This window comes from Pelophylax lessonae, assembly GCF_965119305.1.
Source record: "Pelophylax lessonae genome assembly, chromosome: 4".
NCBI classification, from domain to species: Eukaryota; Metazoa; Chordata; class Amphibia; order Anura; family Ranidae; genus Pelophylax; species Pelophylax lessonae.
In genome coordinates this window covers 314,400,435-314,421,981 of record NC_138771.1, presented here as the reverse complement: position 1 = coordinate 314,421,981, position 21,547 = coordinate 314,400,435, and the positions used below count along the sequence as shown (strand labels likewise).

At 47.8% G+C, this 21,547-nt stretch overlaps 1 protein-coding gene across 2 annotated transcripts in view; it reads right to left on the bottom strand.

The window, feature by feature from the left end:
- The window catches only part of ZNF346 (zinc finger protein 346), an 82,698-nt gene that overhangs the window by 58,725 nt on the left and 2,426 nt on the right, over nucleotides 1–21,547 (bottom strand). The window lies entirely within an intron of this gene.

Here is a 21,547-nt window from a genome sequence, read left to right as displayed (position 1 = left end):
CATTTGTGAGCAACAAAACTGAAAATTCACAAGCACAGTTAGGCAGGTAAGAGAAAACAAACAGAAGATACATGGTTTATGTTCTAAATAAGCCAAAGGAATGCTTAAGTGTCTGGGAGCCATTCTGTGTCTGCATTTCTACATTTGCTCCATGTTCTGAACATTTTTTTCCTTTATTATTTTATCTATAACCAATGAATTCTGTTCATTTAGTATTAACTGAATAAGGAAAGATTTACTATATTGCAGCTTACCAACTGCATGTGTGTTTCTTTTTCAGTCTTTCCTCCATTTTCATCTGGTGATCCAGCCACCAAGCCTGCTATTGAAAAGCACAAGCTCTTCAGCAGAATGCATCATTTAACGCTGGCATGGGTGATTAAAATGATCAGATTTTATTTATTCATGTACAACCTTTATCCAAAAAGTGATTTTTGACCTACCGTAAAATCCATTTCTCTGATGTCTGACACAGCTCTTTATCTCCTTAACCATTGGGTTATATTGCCCCATACAGGAGTAGAACACTAGGCAGATTTAAAAAAAAAAAAGTCGCTACACCTATGGGCAGTCCCAGGGGGGTATACTCCCTCTCTCTGCTATAGGTACTCAAGTTTTGTTACAAGCAGTGTCAGAAAAATCACAACTCCACAGAGGGGTGGGTGCTGTGTCCATCAATGAACATCAGAGAAATGGATTTTACGGTAAGTCAAAAAACGGAATTTTTGTAAAATCTAACCTGTAAAATTCCTTTCTCTGAGTCATCAGACAGTCGCCGCCTCTTCATATTCGTCACTAATGGGGGTTATTGACCTTTGCTCCATAGGAGTGCTAGGCAACAGAATATATTAATATCAAAGCTTTTAGCACATCCCACCCCCAGGGGGTGGTCCCCTCAGTCAATACCTCCTTGCTTCCTGCATACCAACTCAGTTTCAGTAGCATAGCAGTAGAGTACATAAACAAACCCCAAAAGAGGGGCGGGGGCGGCGACTGTCGGAGGACTCAGAGAAAGGAATTTTACAGGTAAGATTTTACAAAAATTCCGTTTTCTCTTACGTCCTCCGACAGTCGCCGCCTCTTCATATTCGTCACTAATGGGGATGTCCCAAAGCAGTGTAGACATGAGGGGTGGGAAAAAAGCAGCCGCACCTAAAGCAACGCAATACCCACATCAGAGAAAGGAACCTTACCAAAGTAAGAGAACCAACTGGGCAACAGGAAAAAACGTGCTCAACAGGAGCAACAACCCAGGAAAAAACAAGTAACCTAGGGGTAAAAACCCCCCTAACAGCCAAGGGCCCAAATAAGGGACCCTAAGGCACCGCCGCACTAAGGACTTTACGGCCAAAAGAAGCATCTGCAGATGCCTGAACTTCCACTTTGTAAAATTTGGAGAAGGTGTGAACGGACGACCAAGTCGCCGCCTTACACCCCTGGGCCACAGAAGCCCGATGATGACAGGCCCAAGACGTACTCAGAGATCTGGTAGAGTGCGCCTTCACAGGCATGGGAGGAACCTTCCCCCTCAAAGCATAGGCCTGCTCAATCGTCTGTCTGATCCATTTGGCGATGGTAGAAGCCGACGCCGCCATGCCCTTCCGAGGTCCCTCAGGAAGGACAAAGAGAATCCGACTTGCGAAAGGATTTAGTCGATGACAGGTAAACCCTGATCGCCCTAACATCCAAGGAATGTAAAGCCACCTCCTTCGGATGCTTAGGCTTCGCGCAAAGCGAAGGCAAGACAATGTCCTCATTGAGGTGAGATTTAGAAATTCTCTTCGGAAGAAGAGATGGGTTAGGTCGCAAGACCACCTTATCCAAGTGAATCACCAAATACGGAGACTTACAGGACAAGGCCGCCAGCTCCGACACCCTGCGAGCCGAAATAATCGCTACTAAGAAGGCAACCTTCTTGGACAACAAAGACGAGATCTCCCTGATATTTTCAAAAGGAGCATGTTGCAACACGGACAGAACAAGGTTCAAATCCCATGGAGGCAAAGGCTCCCTCCTAGGAGGGACCAAATGTCGCACCCCTTGAACAAAGGTGCTAACCAAAGAGTTAGACGACACAGGACGTTGAAAAAGAACGGCCAGCGCAGAAATCTGACCCTTAAATCGTGGCCAACGCCAAACGCTGGTCCACGCCCGTTTGAAGGAAAGCCAACACTCTCTATACCGAGTATGAGCGAGGGGAATACCCCCTGGACTCACACCAGGCAAAATACGCCTTCCAAGTACGGTAGTAAATCTTCCCTGAAGAGGCCTTCCTGGCCTTGATCAAAGTGGGAATGACCTCAGGGGAGAGACCCCTATCCTTCAGGACCTGGCTTTCAACAGCCAGGCCGTTAAAGCCAGCGACTGTAAAGCAGGATGGAATATCGGTCCTTGAGACAGGAGATCTTCTCGAAGTGGCAGACGCCACGGAACGTCGACCACCAGATTCACGAGGTCTGCGCACCAAGACCGGCGAGGCCAGTCCGGTGCCACCAGAATCACTGTTTCCGGTTCCGAGGCCAACCTGCGAAGGAACCTGGACAGCAGCTGAATCGGTGGAAAGGCATACATCAGGCGATACTGATGCCAGGACGTCACTAACGCGTCCGAGGAGTCTGCCCGAGGATCGCGCGTCCTTGCCACAAACCTTTCCACCTTGTGATTTAGACGAGACGCGAACAGGTCCACATCTGGGGACCCCCACTTCGCGCACAACATCTGGAAGACATCCGGGTGAAGGGACCATTCCCCCTGGTCCAGGGTCTGGCGGCTCAGATAATCCGCCTGCCAGTTTTCCACCCCCGGAATGTGAACTGCAGAAAACGCCGGGACGTGCGTCTCGGCCCAAGACAGAATGTCGGCTACTTCCCGAGCCGCCCGGGCACTCCTGGTGCCCCCTTGGTGGTTGATGTAGGCCACCGCTGTGGCATGGTCCGTCTGCACCCGAACTGGACGGCCCTGAAGCCTGTCCGTCCAACGCAGAAGACAGATTTATCGCTCGCAATTCCAGAATGTTGATCGGAAGGGAGGATTCCTCCTCCGACCAAGTACCCTGGGCGGACAAAACGCCCAGAACACCACCCCAGCCCGACAGGCTGGCATCCGTGGTGATCACCGTCCATGACAAGGGACGAAAAGACCTGCCCCCCGACACCGCCGGGGACTGGAGCCACCACAAAAGACCCCTTCGGGTGTGGCGGCTCAACGAAATCCGCAGATCCAGAGATTGCGGACGCCCGTCCCACACGGCCAGAACCTCCGCCTGAAGCACCCGTGTGTGAAACTGGGCGAAGGGAATCGCCACAAAGGCCGAAACCATCAATCCCAGACACCTCATACACGTCCGGAGGGACGAGCACTGATTGTCCCTGAGGGACCTGACTTCGCACTGAAGTGTCCGAAGCTTGTCTTCCGGCAGGAAGACCATCGCCTGAACAGAGTCCAGAATCATCCCGAGGTAGGGAAGACGAACCGACGGACACAAAGTCGATTTTGGAAAATTTATCGTCCAGCCGAATTCCTGCAGAGTCTGCATCGTGATGGACAGGTCGTTCACCAGACCCTGACTGGTCGCGGACCGAATCAGGATATTGTCCAGATACCCCAAGACAGAGATGCCCTGGGCTCTCAGCAAGGCCAGAACCGGCGTGAGCACCTTGGTGAAAACCCGCGGAGCCGAAGCGAGACCGAAGGGTAACGCCACAAATTGATAATGATCCTCCGCAATGGCAAATCGAAGGTACCTCTGGTGACCCTCGAAAATGGGGATGTGTAGGTACGCATCCTTCAAGTCGATGGAGGCCATGAATTCCCCGGAACCAGGGCAGCCACCACCGAGCGCAGGGATTCCACGCGAAACTTGCGAACCCGCACAAATCGGTTCAGAGCTTTCAAGTCCAGAATCGGATGTACCTTGCCCTCCTTTCTGGGCACAGTGAACAGATTGGAATAGAACCCCCGAAATCTGTCCCGATGAGGAACCGGAACCACCACTCCGTGGGCCCGCCGGTCCCGCACCGCCAGGTGCAGATCCTGCAAGCGCTCCGGAGTCAGCTGGAGGTTTGAGGGGAAAAATCTGTCCGCCGGCCGAGAGAGAAACTCGATCTTGTATCCAGATCGAACGATTTCCTGAACCCACCTGTCCCGAATGCGGTCCAGCCAGGGTTGAAGAAAACCGAGCAAACATCCCCCCACCCCAGAAACGGGTGAGGGCGCCCCTTCAGGCTGCATTGTTATGGGCACCGGATCCGGACTGGCCGGACTTCTGCTTACCCGCCCACGGCTTCTTCTGGGAGCCTTGGCCTTTGAAGGGCTTGCCCTTATAGTGCGACCGAAAGGCACGAAAGGACCCCTGAGAGGGCCTTAACGAAGCATTCTTCTTACCACGAACAAACTTATTCTTGTGAGATTGGGGCAAGAGAGTGCTCTTACCCCCAGAAATACCCTTTATCAGAGTATCCAAAGATTAGCCAAAAAGGCGGGATCCCGCGTAGGGCAAATTTGCCAGAGTCTTGCGAGAAGATTGGTCAACCGACCAACATTGCAACCATATCAGGCGACGGTTCAAGACCGCCACACTAGAAAGGCGCGCCGCCAAAGGGACTAAATCCAAGTCCGCATCACACAAATACATGACACCCTGATGAATCTGATCCACCATAGCCAAAGTTGTCGGCGGGGCAGAGTCAGCCACCAGAGTGCGCTTGAGCACCTGCGTCCAATCCGCAATAGCCTGGGCTGCCATAATGGAAGCAAAAATAGGCTTCAGCATAGAGCCAGCAACCGTATAAGCATCACGGGCCAGAGATTCCAATCTCCTGTCCGTCGGGTCCCGGAACACCGGGGTATCCTCAGCAGGGATCGCAGTAGATTTATTCAAAATCGCCACCGCGTGATCCACCTGAGGCGGTACACACCAACGCTCATCAGTAGCCGATGTAAAGGGATAACGCAGCTTGAACCTACTCGGCACAGCAAAAGGCTTTTTTAAATTGCGCCATTGCTCATCAACCGCGCGCTGAAATTCCGTAGAGCAAGGAAAAACTTGCGATGTTTTGCGTTTTCTCTGCGTCCCACAAGAGGACATCAAAGCAGGAGGACATGGTTCATCCTGCAAATGCGTTTGCTTGATAGAAGCAACCAACTCATCCATGAGTGCAAGCTCTTCAGACGAGCCAGGGGGAGAATTATCAACCCCTTCCACCTCAGCCTCCCCGTCAGACCCCACAAGGTCTAGGGATGAGTGAGACCCTGAGAAGGGCACTCCAGCCATAGCAGCCCCATCGCCCTCTGAATCAGAGGAAATAGACACCCTGGGCCGTTTAGTGGATCGATCAGCCACCAGCATCTGCACCTGAGCAGCTAAGTTTGCCACAATAGTGGCCAGATCAGCCCCCTCGGGGGAAGCAGCAGCCCCTTGGCCCCCCACCAAGGTGGGAGGAAACTTGCAATCCTGAGAATCCATGCCCCAGCAAAATAATAAAGGGTACTGCCCCTTTAAGATCGCGGCGAGCGCTGCCCACCGCACCCACTGAACACACTGACCCCCACAGGGACAAGAAACTGGGCAAGGAATACAGGAAAAAAAGGAGATATAAAACCTGGAGAGCTCACACAGGCTGCTGCACCGATCACTGTCCCAGAGGAAAAGGAAGTGATGCAAGACTGACCGCCCCTATGAAGCCTCTGCAAGGCTACACAAACATGGCCGCTCGGCTGAGGACAAAACCCTGGGCAAAGAGAACATGGCGCTGACATGTGGGATCGATCGCCGCCAAAAACGTGTGCAGTACCTCACAGGACCTGCCACCATAATTTTTGCCCCAGAAAAATGGCAGATCGCCGCAGCGACCGCCGCACAGCATGTTTAAAATTTTACTGCTGGAGAGCCCCCCCCCCCCCTCACAGCCCACACACAGGCAGCAAGTGCACACAGGAGCTGACAGGGAGCACAGCAGCCACACAGACATGCAGGGTCACACAGTCCCAGACTGACACCCAAAAAAGACAGGTCCCCACATAGAGATACACTTACCAGTCCGGATGGCGTGGGGAGCCTGATCCAGCGACCAAACCGCAGTACTGAGGACAGGGAGTGTCGCAAGCATGACGCAGTGGAGTTGCGGTGCGAAACCGCAATGGCGTCCAGTGAGGTAGCCACCTCACCGATAGCATCCCTGCAGCGAACAGGGATGGGTCATTCAATGTGCCAGGGCAAAACCTAAGCTGAACGCTCGATGGCAGGATGGGAAGCCCCTGGCCCTGAGCCCTGGGATCCAGGGTGGCCAGACTGAGACCCAGCTCCGCACGATCATCATCAGAAGAACTAACGCTGAAAATAAACAGCTAAGTAAAAGAAAGAGAAAAAACTTCAAATAAAATCAAAAAAGAGAAAAGTGGCTGAGACTAAGAGCCCCAGCACAGGAACAGCCTGCACTCCTGAGCTAGGCATATGAAACTGAGTTGGTATGCAGGAAGCAAGGAGGTATTGACTGAAGGGACCACCCCCTGGGGGTGGGATATGCTAAAAGCTTTGATATTAATATATTCTGTTGCCTAGCACTCCTACGGAGCAAAGGTGAATAACCCCCATTAGTGACGAATATGAAGAGGCGGCGACTGTCGGAGGACGTAAGAGAAAATCCAATTTTCTCTTTCGTTCATTGACAGACACAGCTCCTGATCTTCTAACCATTGGGATGTCCCTTAGCAGTGTTAAACATGAGGGGGTGTAAACAGAGGATGAACCCCAAGAGACTCACACCACGCAATGCAAGTCTTCCACGTACGATGGTAAATCTTCCTAGAAGTATATTTCCTAGCTTTTAACAGCATTGGAATCATCAACTCAGACAAACCTCCATCTATCAGCACCTGGCGTTCAATGGCAAAGCAGGATAAAAGATTAGTCCTTGGGACAGCAGATCTTCTCTGAGAGGAAGCTTCCAAGGAACGTCAGAGACCAGCTGCACCAGATTGGTGTACCAAACCTGGCGAGGCCAGTCCTGGGCCACTAAGATGACCAGAATCCCTTCTACCTCAATCCTGCATAGAAGTCTTGGCAGAAGCTTGAGAAGAGGGAAGGTGTAAACCAGACGATACTGACCCTACGGGGCCACCAGCACGTCTGTGGCGTCCGACAGATGATCTCGTGGCCGAGCCATAAATCTTTGCATCTTTCTGTTAAGCCAAGACACCAACAGACCCACCTCAGGGATGCCCCACTGGAGACACAACTGATAAAACACCTCCGGATGAAGGGCCCACTCCCTTTGGTCCATCGCCTTTAGACTCAGGTTATCAGCCTGCCAGTTTCCACCCCGGGAATGTGTACGGCGGAGAGGGCTGGAACAAACCATTTTGCCCACCTTAGAATGCCTGGTATCTCTAGAGCCACTAGGACATTTGTTCCCCCCTGGTGATTGACATAAGCCACAGCCATGGCATTGTCTGATTCAATGCTCACTGGACATCCCTGAGGACGATCTGTCCAAAAAGTTCCAGGCCCAGTCTGATTGCTCGGAGTTCCAAGACATTGATCGGCTCTTCCAGTGTCCAGATCCCCTGAGCAGAATTTTTGCCGAGGACGCCTCTCCAGCCGGACAGGCTGGCATCCGTGGTGCTTGAACCTGCTTTGTTCAATCTGGAGAAAGGAGGGTCCACCACCGGTGGAACAGTCCACTTTTTAACCACTTCTGGACCGGAAGATTTTGCCGCTTAATGACCAGGCCATTTTTTGTGATTCGGCACTGCGTTTATTTACGGTACGGTCGCGCGAGGCTTTACACAAATAGAATTGATGTCCATTTCAGGCCAATTTGTTTTCTGCCACATTTTTGGTAAAAACAAAATCCCAATAAGCGTATTTTGATTGGTTTGCACAAAAGTCACACAGACGCAGCCACCAGCCCCATGAATTGGCTTCCCCACGCTCCTGCCAACCGCCGTACAGGTATGGCGATTCGTGGGAACCTGCCGCCGATATACAGTGGCTGGTCGGCAACTGGTTAAGGGACTTCTCCTAAGGGTACCGCATAGAAAAAAAGCTTTAGGGACCACTAGGGACGTTTTGTCCGTTCCCAATATTTAGCGACAATTATGTCAAAATAGGCAGGGAAAGGAAACACCTTTGCTGCTCTGGATGGCTTGCGAGTAGGAGAAAAAAAAAAATTCTATCTAAAGAAAAAATTGCCAGGACCAGAGATCCCAGAAATGAACTAGGTCCTTACTCCTGACTAGGCAGAAAAACCCTGAGTACCATTAGCAGATAGAGTATAACCCCTGGGACAGCCCATAGGCGTAGCCAGATTTTTTTTTCCCCACCTAATATCCTACTTCTGTAGGGGGCAGTATACCCAACAGTTAAGATCAAGAGCTGGGTCTGTCAATGAACGAAAGAGAAAAATGGTTTGCTATAACTAATATTTTAACATGTTAGCTAGAGCTGGCTTCAATTTGTTAGAGGTTCTAAATTTCAAACTACTCCCTTCCCACACAGACAATGCTGCTGTGCCTCCTTTCTCATTCCTCCAGAGTAGCATCACTAATATAAAGGAGGTGTGTCACTTGCAAGGTCACCAGGGGAAAAAGCCAAAGAAAAGAAAACGAATTCAGCCACCACATTTAGGGATTGGCAAGCTGCAATACATTCAAGTTTTTGTTTTGTGTTTATTACCGCTTTAAAAACTGGAAATCAAGTCCAAAACGAATAAATATATATCTGGACACACGTATGTCAAGCAGGATATCTCTGCGCTTGTTGGAGGAGTCAGCTGGTTAACTGCTAAAAACAAACAAACTGCTGCTACTTCACCAAATATCGTATAACTCGGAAAAACATGAATGAAGAATAATAGTAGCGCAAAAAGTCACTTATGATGTAACTCACAAATTGCATAAAATACAACCATAAATAGGGGGTGTTTTAAAACACTTCAATATAGGATAAAAAGTCCTTTAAAGTCCATAGACCGTCCAGGATAGAGTGATGTTGTTAATGGATCACCTTTTTCAACCACCACCAAGTGTCACACAGTAGAAGTGGCAACTCACCAGATATAGTGGCTCAGGTGTTCTCACACAAGAGCACAAAAAGCAGGAATCAAAGGTATTAATGATGGGTGTCAGAAACAGCCTTGATCAATCCTTGCTGTATACACTAGATCCGATATCCCTTCCACAAACTCCACTCAGTATAATGGCCACATGCAAGGTAAAATGACTGCATGCAGCACTGCCAGCAACACAGGAGCTACAACTACTTCCGGGTCAACCTTGCATGTGGCCATTATACTGAGTGGAGTTTGTGGAAGGGATATCGGATCTAGTGTATACAGCAAGGATTGATCAAGGCTGTTTCTGACACCCATCATTAATACCTTTGATTCCTGCTTTTTGTGCTCTTGTGTGAGAACACCTGAGCCACTATATCTGGTGAGTTGCCACTTCTACTGTGTGACACTTGGTGGTGGTTGAAAAAGGTGATCCATCAACAACATCACTCTATCCTGGACGGTCTATGGACTTTAAAGGACTTTTTATCCTATATTGAAGTGTTTTAAAACACCCCCTATTTATGGTTGTATTTTATGCAATTTGTGAGTTACATCATAAGTGACTTTTTGCGCTACTATTATTCTTCATTCAAGTCCAAAACTAACTAACTGGTTAAAAATGCTCCCACCCCTCTAACTCCTATACTAACAACCCTGTAAAAGGAAGAGGCTTATAACTACCTTATCTCAAGTTGAGTAACAATTGGAGCTAGCGGGACTGGTTCACAATCGTGACCATGGTAACAGCCAATCACAGCAGTCACATGTTTAGGCAAACCTTCCTGGGCATAATATCCCGGTTAAAGGGATGCGGGGGAAGGGGGGTCAACCTCCCCTCATCTCCATCCTGCCACTGTATATTAAGCCCTTCCCCCCTAACTATACGCAACTATAAGGCGCTGTATCTACAGCACCATTAGCAAGCTCTATATTTTAACCATTTCAATACAAACATGTTTATTCATTTCCAAAAAATAAACAGGGGGGGGGGGGGTGTTTGTACTCTGATGCGTATATTTGATAAGTTGTTTTTATTATTCTCATATGCTGAAATGGATACATTTGTTATATGATGGATGTTAGGATGTAAAAACAGTTGTTGGATGTTAGGATGTAAAAACAAATGTTCAGCCGGACAAATGACAATATATGAATTTACAACGCGCCGCACACAAGCAAAGTCACTTCTTACAGTAACAGCAAACTATATTTAACAAGATCACCAACATCCTGCACTCCTCCACCAAAGGACCATTACTTCTAAAGAGGAGGTGTGCAAGATTCTGTCTTGACAAAACCAGTTTGACGGAAGAGGTGACGTTGCTAATACGTGGCCTGTTGGTTATTCAGGTCTGTTTTTAGTGTATCAATAATTTTTATTAACCCCAACTAATGGCAATGGCAGTGCATGAAAACATATGCAACATGTGCGTGGTAACCAGCCCCTCCCACAGCAACCTCAACATTTCCCTGGCTGAGAGAATACAACATAGTACTGCGTACACATGAAGATGTGCTAAACAAATAATTCCTAAAATAAAGAATACACAATGTAAAAGGTTTGAGCCCTGTCTAATATGTAGTAAAAGCTTTAAAAAGTGGTTCTAAAGACAACATTTTTTTTTTTACCTTAATGCGTTCTCTGCAACAAAGAAGAACTCCCAAGTTTACCTTTACACAACGTATGGAACTGGAAATCCCAGCGTAGATCATACCTTTGTACCATGTTGCTCACTTGTCTGCAGATCCCCTGATATCCTGGATTTAGTTTTGCTTTGTCTCATGTGACACTGTATATCCAGTTGTATGATGCTACTCCTTGCAGTAGCCAGAGTCAGACTACCTTTTGTAGACCTTCCGACCAAAATGATGGAACGACGTTCACAGCGCTGATGCTATGTGGGACTGCAGGCATCCCAATTAGCATTTAATCCCGCCCAATCACACCTACAGGAAGTATCCAGACCTCCCAAGTCCTGCCCCACAGACTGCAGCAATATTTATGAAAAATACACACTGCCCGTTTAGAAAGTTAGCTGTGTTGATGCTGGGTGGGATTGAATGGATCACAATTAGCATTCAGTCCTGCCCAATTAAATCTTTTGCAGCATAGTGTAAGGCAGGGAGTCCCACCCTCACAGATCCAGACGTGCAAAGTCCCACCCCCAGATCACTGCTAAATAAAATACACACAGAGCCTCTATGGAAAGCTAGTTGTGCTGATGCTTGGTGGGATTGAATCACAATTAGCCTTTAATTTCACCCTGTTCAATACTATGCTGACCACTGTGGAGAGTCCTGCTCCCCAGATCCTACCCCCAGAGTCCTGTTCTCTGTGCCATTATTCACATATGAAGGAAACACCTTCACAGAAACCTCTCTGGGCCCTGTGCCAACATTCGATTCAAGACAGGTATGGCACATGAAAAATTATTTATGGCTCATTTACACTTGCCTTGCTGCATGAATAGCTGTGTTTGGGTCACTCTACAGAGAGCGTTTGACAAGTGGCGAGAAGTTGGATCACCTACGCGACCTGTTTTAGACCCTCTAAATACCAGACTAACACCGCTAATGTGTGTTTTGTGCGCAGTTGTAGCTCCATTTATTAAATTGCAGGCACTGCTGCCTACTAAGTCCAACCCAGAGCACAAAAGGAAGTATAATTCCTGCCACAGCCATGAAGCAAAGTCTCACAGATGCAGCATGTGTACACCCCTAGCCGCAGTAAAAATGCAGTTCAACCTCAAAGTTTAACTGCCATCCCAACCATCCAAAGACTGCAAAAATTATAGCAAGGCAATGACACCCCCTGTATCTAATCTCTACTGCAAAAATAAAGTGTGGTGCTCTCCCCCTAATATTCACAACCCACGCAATTTTTTCTTGGGCGATATACATGCATTTCTACGCACCCGTTTGTGTTTAGTGGTACCGTTTCAAGCTGAGGTTTATTTCTCTCAAATTTTCCTTACTTATCCAGGCAGCAGTCTTCACCCAAAAAAGGGGAAGTTCTACTTGTTTGCATCTTACCCCCCTCCACTGCCACATTTGGCACTTTTTTGGGGGAGCAGGTACCTGGTTTTCACAAGTTCTGCCCTCCTCCCTTGCAGCCTTCTGGGACCCGTGTGACTGTGGGACCATGCGCAGCAGGAAGCCAGTTGTGAAACCAGCCAGGGCCTGGACCCAAATCTGATTGAAGGATGGTCTCCGGCAAGGACATTGCAGGATTCTTAGAGAGGTAAAATGTCCATATACTAAGTCAACAGCTGCAGTATTTTTGGGGGGAGATGGAGCTTCTCCTTAAGCCCCCCACAGTGGGCGAGGCAAAACGAATCAGTAGGCTTGGTCTGAGTGGCATTGACCAGGACTTTCACATGTACACTTCCTTACTAGGATCAGCTTCCATTAATGCATTTTTATGTCTTATGCATAAGGCAGGCAATTTACTTGAAGCTCCTGCAATTTTTTTCCCGAACGTTTTCTCCACAAATTCCGCCCGTCAATCACGTTTGGGGTGCCATTAAAAATAAATGGCACCGAAACGCACATTGCAGCACAATCTTAGCGCAGTATGGAAACGCTGGCAGAATCGCGCCGTATCTGCCCTCAATTCCAAATCGCTAGATGTGAACCAGACCTTAGGGTCTACAAGGATTATAAAAGGGAACTCCATAGCAAACATTAAAAAGATGTGTAGGGTTCCCCTTTAATAGTAACACTCACCCAGGATTAGGGTCTGACATGAATATAAAGGGCAACTCCGCAGCAAAACGTAAGTGTGGGTGTTCCCTCTCCCTCGTCCAGGATAAAAGGGAACAGGGTGTACTATTATAAAAGAACGCTGTGGCAAAAATGAAAAGCTGTGTAGGATTCCATTTTAAACTAACAGACCCTTTATCCAGGAATAGGGTCTCAAACATTTATGAAAGAATACTTTTTTTAAAAAGACACAAAGCATCCTTTAGTAGACATTTTTAAATATTGCTGCCTTTCCATGGCTGTGATTGCATCGTTATTCTTCCTGTTTCTCCAGTTGGTAGGACTGAGGTTGTTCTGGGTATATTCTGAATGCTTATCCCAAAGTTGGAAATTTCAGGTGAAAACAAATGCTGAACATTTTAGGCCTTTTGCGCAGCTTAAAGCGGAGTTCCACCCTGGATTTTTTTTTTTTTTTTAATACCCCCGGGACAGTCAGGGCTAGTGCATTCCACAATGGCTAGCCTCTGATCTGTCCCGGGTTGCACTTACCTGCAAGACGAAATACTTACCTTGCAAACGTCTTGTCCAGCGCTGCCATCTCAGATGTGGGCAGCTTGAAGCCAGCGCGTCCTCTTCGGCGTCTTCTTCCGCCTTCTGTGGTCCCACGATGCTCTGCGCCGGCCCCGACGTCACTTCCGGGTCGCGCGCGTCACCCCTCCACAGCTTCTGGGCATGCCCAGAAGCTGTTTAGAAGGGGATGACGCGCGCGACCCGGAACTGACGTCGGGGCCGGTGCAGGCGCAATGATTCCTGGGAGCTATGACGTCCAGCTCCCAGGAATCATTGCAGAGCCAGGAAGTGACGACGGGCCGCGGCCGAGGAAGGAGGAAGAAGGAAGTAAGGTAAGTATATTTTCTTCGCTACGAGGTAAGTAAAAAAAAAAAATATGCGATTATCCATTTCTTTTTCAGGTGACCCGGAGCGAGAAGATGGAGGCAAGTATAAAAATAGGGTGGAACTCCACTTTAAACATATACAGGTGTTCGGCAGTCTTCTTATGCCTGTAAAAGCACCTCTATGTTAACCTATGTGGCCATGCACACATTGGTGTTAACAGAAGTATTTGAGGAGGAACGTTCGCAGGTAGGAAAAACTCCCAAGATGTGTTCTGAGAGGCGCTTTTGAGCAGAGAAACTAAATATGCATAAATATCCAATTCCAATGACCAAAATAAAATAATATTTTGGCCAGTAGAATAAAATTCATGCTCAAGCGCATTGCAAGCAAAAATGCACATACATATTGTAAGATTAAAGCTGAATACACACTATTCAATTTTCTTTAAATTTACAAAAACCACACAGGAGGTCAAATCCAAACACTTTCAATGTGTATCTGCATCTGATTGGATGCAGGCACTGCTCAGCTAACAATTTTTAAGAGTGGTCATTTTGATTTTTTTCAGCCAAGTTGGCCAGTTGGTGTTGACAAGGCTACACATCGCTAAAATTTCATCCAATTCGGCAGGAATTGGCCAAACTTCAGGTTGTTTATGGCTAGCATTAGTTTACCATTTCAGTCATGTCACAAGTTACTACCATTTAAATGGATTTATCAATGGACTTCCAACACACATGTACACAGCTAAAAAACATACATGACCCTCAGCACACCACATACCAGTAAACGCCAGTGTTGCAATAAAAAAACACCACAACTAGCCTGCACTGCTGGCACAATGAGGAACCATATGGGAAAGTGAGAGGCAGATGCAGAAAAGCATGTACAGCAACCAGTGTTGGCACCTAAAGAAACTGGTTATAATGCACACTTAAAAAATGTAAATGCACAGTTTTGTTACATGTCCATTATTGGTTTTATTAGAACCTTTTTAAAAAGGATAAGTTCACCTTCGGAAACAAGTTACACGTTCCACTCTTTTTGGGGTGGAGCATACAACATGTTTCCTCTCCTGCAGCCACTCAGTGTGACAGCAATATGAGCTGTACCAGCTGTCACTTTTGAAAAGAATGTGGCCATGAAGCTAGATCATTTATTCACATAGATTTGTGAATAGAAGAGCTACAAGTACCAGCATCCATTGCGGATGTCAGCTTGTAGTTCTCAAAGAATTACCAGGGCGTAGCTGAGCACTCTAGGTAGTTCATTGATTCTTTCGGTAAGTGTGAAACTGCCAATACCATATACAGGCAAACATCTTACACTGACACAGTCTACAGGAGTCCTGCATGGCACCAGTGATCCGCGGATCGCTGGTGCAATACTTGCCAGGCTCCAAAAAGAAAGAAAAAAAAAAAAATAGTAAATGCAATTTTTTTGCTGCAAAAAAAAATTGCATTTTATTATTTTTTTTAAAGGTGAACTTCTTTTAAAATAAAGCGTGGCACAGTTATGACAAATGCAAACAAGTGCGAACAATCAAGTTAAACACTATGCAAGAGAACAACTTTTTTCCTGTGTTTTAATTTCAAATACACAGTATGCATAATCTTCATATCAGTCTACTGTGACTTAAAAGAGATGTTAAGCCAAAGCTCGATTGGCTGTACACCTATGGATCACAGGAGTTCGATTCGTTCTGCAATTCTGTGACCTGTTTTCAGCAGAGAGCGGTCTGAAGTCTGCTGATGTCACAGATGTCGGTCCAGGCACCGCGTCATCACAAACACGGAGTCTGAATCCGCCAGCTGCCTGGACTGACAGCAGACACCCCTCTCACCATCGGTCCGATGATGCATCCACCTAGGTAAGTATAAATGGGGGATAAAATGGATTCCCACACATCTCCTTTAAGGCAAACCCACCTATACAGAATGCCAAACTGGGATCTATAATAGCAGCTTTGAACACCAAACGGCCAGACATAAAACTATGGTTACACGGAGGTCACCTAACTGACTAGGAGATCTAAAGATAAGGTATTTACAGGCATAGTTTTTAAAACAACATGTACAAGATGTAGGATAGATTAAGGCCCCGTTCACACTGGGGCGAGTCGACTTCCCGGGGCGACCTCAGAGCGGCCGGCACGGACTTCATAACATTGAAGTCTATGACGGTCGCCTTCCATAGAGAAGCTGCGGACCTATTAGAATGGGTCCGCAGCTTCTCTATGGAAGGCGACCTACGGCGACCTGTTATGGCGACCAGGTCGCCCCAGTGTGAACGGGGACTAATAGAACAGTGGGACTGGCTGTAATTTTTGTTTACCTTTACAACCACTTTAAGGGTTCGTTCACTTGTGTGTTGATTATGAATACTAAATCATTTGCAATGCACACAAAGAAACGGCAAGGCATGCACAACCCAAAAGAAGAAGTTGCCTGCCCTTCTGGTGAAATAGGGACAGGGTAGGTGGATGCATGAATGAACAAAATGGTCCATGACACTACAAGCTTTAGACACCACATGTGAAATCAATACAAGGTAACTGAATTCCATGTTTACTGTCACTTTAAAAATAGTTGGTTTGGACCAAGGTGGTCTAAACAAATTATTTAATTTCACCATATGCTGCACTGGCTTCTAAGCACTGTATAAACTACATGTAGCTTTCGCTTCATAGAGTACAGTGCTGGATTCTGGCTGTGACAGGGACTTCCTGCCTCAAACCCACAACAATGCAGTCAAGTCTGAGCAGAACTCAGTCATTCATTCACAGCTTTGTATTCTCTGAATGAATACAAAGCCTCTTCTGAGTGGATGAGTCAGAGGGGCAGGCTAACCTCACGCTCTCCAACTCAGCCAATCAGAGGAAGCTTTGTATTCATTCACAGAATACAAAGCTGCCTATGAATGACTGCGGCTGAATTGTTTCCCTATGTGAGACAGGAGGTCTCTGTCTCACAGGCAGAACCCAGCACTGTGTACTGTATGTAGCTGAAGCTACTTGCAGTTTATACAGTGCTGCTTAGAGACACTGCAGCATTTAATGAAGGAAATAGTCAGTCCGAACAAAATGAAAGGAAACCTGAAAATCAGCGTTAGGGCAAACCAATGACAACAAAGTACACAACCCAAGCACATCAATTTGATAAAGGCATACCTGCACGTATGAACATCATAAAAACCCTTTATACAAATGGCAGATTCTAATCCGGCCATAAGCAGGATACATTTGTCATACAAAGCTTGCTAGATGAATCAGAAAGCTTGTTTTTTTCCAACCCCCAACATTCTTATTAGGCTAGGCTATCTTAAAGTAGAAAAGCCTTGCTTATGGCCCAGTAACCTAAAGCAAGGTACTTGGTATGGGCCTACCTTAGGAAATGCAGCTATGAAAGAGGTAGACCCCAATCTAACCTGCTTCCTGATGGCACCCCACCTTGCTTCAAAAAAAGGAGATTCTTTCAGGGGCTTGCTGTCTGGGCCCTGCACACAGCCTAATGCCTCGTACACACGCATCGATTATTGGCCGGGAATTTTTGGCCAACGTCCGATTTTCGGCTTGTTAGTATGATGCGTCCGACAACCGACTCTTCGGCCGAAAAAAAATCTGGTGTGCATGCTATAAAATTTTTGTTGGCCGACAACACAACGGCCGATTTTCCGTCAGTCAGTACAGATTTCGGCAGACAAAATCTGATGAACAAGACTGGGCATGCTCAGAGAAGAAAAAACACACGAAAAGTAAACCAGCACATGACATCACTTCTGAAGTTAATTTTTGTTGGCCAAGAAAATTTGTGTGCAGTCTAGAGCACATTCCAACCAACACAACAACTCTGGACAAAAGACGGACGATCGGTCGGCCGATAATCGTTGCGCGTGTAAGAGGCATTAGACACACGGCAGTATGCCCTCCACTCCAACCTATAGTATTCACTGGCCCATGCCAAAAGCATCAGGGAGCCAGAGTTACTTGCATCAGTTAAGCGGCAAGGTCCAGCGCATGCAGGAAAAAACCCTCAGGTAAGCAAATGCCAAACAGGCATACCAGGATTGAAGCACCAGAAGGGTGAGCAGACAACCGCCATGATCAGAACTAGGGGGAAATAAAACATACATACTCCTGGATAAACATAAAACAGCTGAGGAAGATGGGGATGCAAGGTTTTTCAATCTCTTTCTGCTTTGTTTCCTTTTGAAGGTGGAGCCAATTATCTTAAGTAGCTTTAACATGTAAATGTAAGAAAATATAAAATAACCCATAATAACCCATATTTAATCCTGTTTTTTATTTTAGCTAGGACTCACTTTAAAGTGGATGTAAACCTGATTCAAGAAATCTGAACTAGGCACATACTGCAGTGTTTCTTATCTCTCTCCAAAGCCCTAAAGGGCCATACACACTATACAATTTTCTTTAGATTTTTTCCTTCAGACTTACCAAAACCATATAATACGGAGGTCAAACCTAAACACTTTCAATTTGTATGCAATCAGGCAGGCCCTTGCACTACATAGAAAAGGTAAATCTAAAGGAAACCTGACAACAAAAGTTGTATAGTGTGTATCCAGCTAAGTCCCAAAGCTTTCTCCTCCTGCTCCCTTCTGACAAGTCCTCCTTCAACTGACCGAATACCAGGCTGAATTTCAAACTCCTGGGATACTGATCTGGTCAGTTAAGTAGCAGAGGTAGTTCATCAGTTTCAGCTGCTTTAGTGTAAATAAAATTAACATGTGCACTAGATTGGCAACATTGCAACCTCCAAAACAGGACCGTTATACAAGTAGAGGCCACTGGCATTTTTTTTCCATTACTTGTCTTTTCTGACAGTTTTTCACTTGGATAGGGTCAGTGTCACTACTGGTAACATGAGGCGATACCTGGACCTTATAGAGGTTTCACAGGCAGTCCAACTCCTCCAGGATGGCACTGCAATATGTGGCATTGCCAGGTTTTCTGTGTCTCCCAAGAGCATAAAGGAGATTCCAGGAGACAGGCAGTTACTCTAGAATAGCTGGACAGGGCCATAGAAGGTCCTTAACCCATCAGCAGGACCGGTATCTGCTCTTTTGTGCAAGGAGGAGCATTGCCAGAGCCCTACAAAATGACCTTCAGTAGGCCAATGGTGTCAATGTCTCTGACCAAACAATCAGAAACAGACTTCATGAGGGTGGCCTGAGGTCCCCAAGTGGGCCCTGTGTCCACTGCCGGCACCATAAAGCATGATTGGCATTTGCCATTGAACACCAAAATTGGCAGGTCCACCACTGGCACCCTGTGCTTTTTACAGATGAGAGCAAGTTCACCCTGAGCACATGTGACAGAATTGAAAGGGTCTGGAGAAGCCGTGGAGAACATTATGCTGCCTGTAACTTCGTTCAGCATAACTGGTTTGGTAGTGAGTCAGTGATGGTCTAGGGAGGCATATTCATGGAGGGACGCACAGACCTCAACCGGCTAAACAAAGGCACCCTGACTGCCTTTAGATATTGGGATGAAATCATAGGACCCATTGCCAGACCCTACACTGGTGCAGTGGGTCCTGGGTTCCTCCTGGTGCACAACAATGCCCGGCCTCATGTGGCGAGAGTATGCAGTTACTGGAGAATAAAGGAATTGATACCATTGAATGGCCTCCAGGCTCACCTAACATGAACCCAATAGAACACCTCTAGGACATTATGTTTTGGTCCATTCTACGCCGCCAGGTTGTGCCTCAGTTTGTTAGGAGCTCAGTGATGCCCTGGTCCAGATTTGGGAGGAAATACCCCCAAGATACCATCAGTCGTCTCATTAGAAGCATGCTTCCGACATTGTCAGGCATGCATACAAGCAGGTGGGGGCCATACAAATTACTGAGTACCATTTTGAGTTGCTGCAAAGAAATTTCAGCAAAATTGACTAGCCTGCTACACCATTTTTTTCACTTTAAATTTTGGGGTGTCTTTGAATTCAGCCCTCTATAGGTTGATCGTTTTCATTCCCATCAAACGATGTGGCATCCTTTCATTCCTATTACATTACCCAGTCCATATCAGTATAGATATCCAGCATGATATTTTCCCCAAATGAGGTCTGATGTGCTTTCGAAGTGTTCCTTTAATAATTTGAGCAGTGTAGATTAGCAGAAAGCTGGTCTTTTCACAGCACATTCCTTTGCCTATGTGGAGTGGTGGTGTGTGCCTTTGCTCCAATCAGCTTTCACACAGTGTATACCAACACACTCCAAGTACTGAACAGGAAGAGAAAATTTCTAACTCGATGTGCACTTTATAAAGATTGTATAAAGTGAAGACAGCAGATATGCATATAAAACTTGTGTAGGGAGATTGGTTTCATCTGATGCGGTTTACTTTACTGGGTATATGTGAGGGTTTACATCCACTTTAAGGCAATATGTAAACCCAATCACTAAAATAATTGGAAGAGCACACAGATGTTAGCCAAGCCAATGTTCTGTTTTTACATGTTACAGCACAGAAGGCTTGAAGAGTAGCTGTATGTCCACTAAACGTGAGATTCCAAGCCCTCCCAATTTATCTTCCTCTCCCCAGTGCCACTCTCACTCGCTCCCTCTCTCTCCTGCCCTACCATTCCCTAGCCTTCTCTCACTCCCCCTCCTCCCCTGCTCTCCCTTTCCCCATCTTCCCTCCCTATCCCTCCTTCTCTCCTGCCCTCTTTCCCTATCCCTCCTCCTCCCCTGCCCTCCCTTTCTCTCCATCTCTCCTGCCCCATCTTCCTCCCCCCCCCTCCATCTCTCCTGCCCTATCTTCCTCCCCCCCCTCCATCTCTCCTGCCCTATCTTCCTCCCCCCCCCTCCATCTCTCCTGCCCTATCTTCCTCCCCCCCCCTCCATCTCTCCTGCCCCATCTTCCCCCCCCCCCTCCATCTCTCCTGCCCTATCTTCCTCCCCCCCCTCCATCTCTCCTGCCCTATCTTCCTCCCCCCCCTCCATCTCTCCTGCCCTATCTTCCTCCCCCCCCCCTCCATCTCTCCTGCCCTATCTTCCTCCCCCCCCTCCATCTCTCCTGCCCTATCTTCCTCCCCCCCCCTCCATCTTCCCTTACCGCCCCCCATGTCCTCTTCCCCCATTCCTCCTGCCCTCTCCTCCCTTACCGCCCCCCATTCCTCCTGCCCTCTCCTCCCTTACCACCCCCCCATGTCCTCTCCTCCCCCCATTCCTCCTGCCCTCTCCTCCCTTACCGCCCCCCCATGTCCTTTCTTCCCCCATTCCTCCTGCCCTCTCCTCCCTTACCACCCCCCCATGTCCTCTCCTCCCCCCATTCCTCCTGCCCTCTCCTCCCTTACCGCCCCCCCATGTCCTTTCTTCCCCCATTCCTCCTACCCTCTCCTCCCTTACCGCCCCCCATGTCCTTTCTTCCCCCATTCCTCCTGCCCTCTCCTCCCTTACCGCCCCCCATGTCCTTTCTTCCCCCATTCCTCCTACCCTCTCCTCCCTTACCGCCCCCCCATGTCCTCTCCTCCCCCCATTCCTCCTGCCCTCTCCTCCCTTACCGCCCCCCCATGTCCTCTCCTCCCCCCATTCCTCCTGCCCTCTCCTCCCTTACCGCCCCCCCATGTCCTTTCTTCCCCCATTCCTCCTACCCTCTCCTCCCTTACCGCCCCCCATGTCCTTTCTTCCCCCATTCCTCCTACCCTCTCCTCCCTTACCGCCCCCCATGTCCTTTCTTCCCCCATTCCTCCTGCCCTCTCCTCCCTTACCGCCCCCCGTGTCCTCTCTTCCCCCATTCCTCCTGCCCTCTCCTCCCTTACCGCCCCCCCATTCCTCCTACCCTCTCCTCCCTTACCGCCCCCCATGTCCTCTCCTCCCCCCATTCCTCATGCCCTCTCCTCCCTTACCCCCCCCCCCCCATGTCCTTTC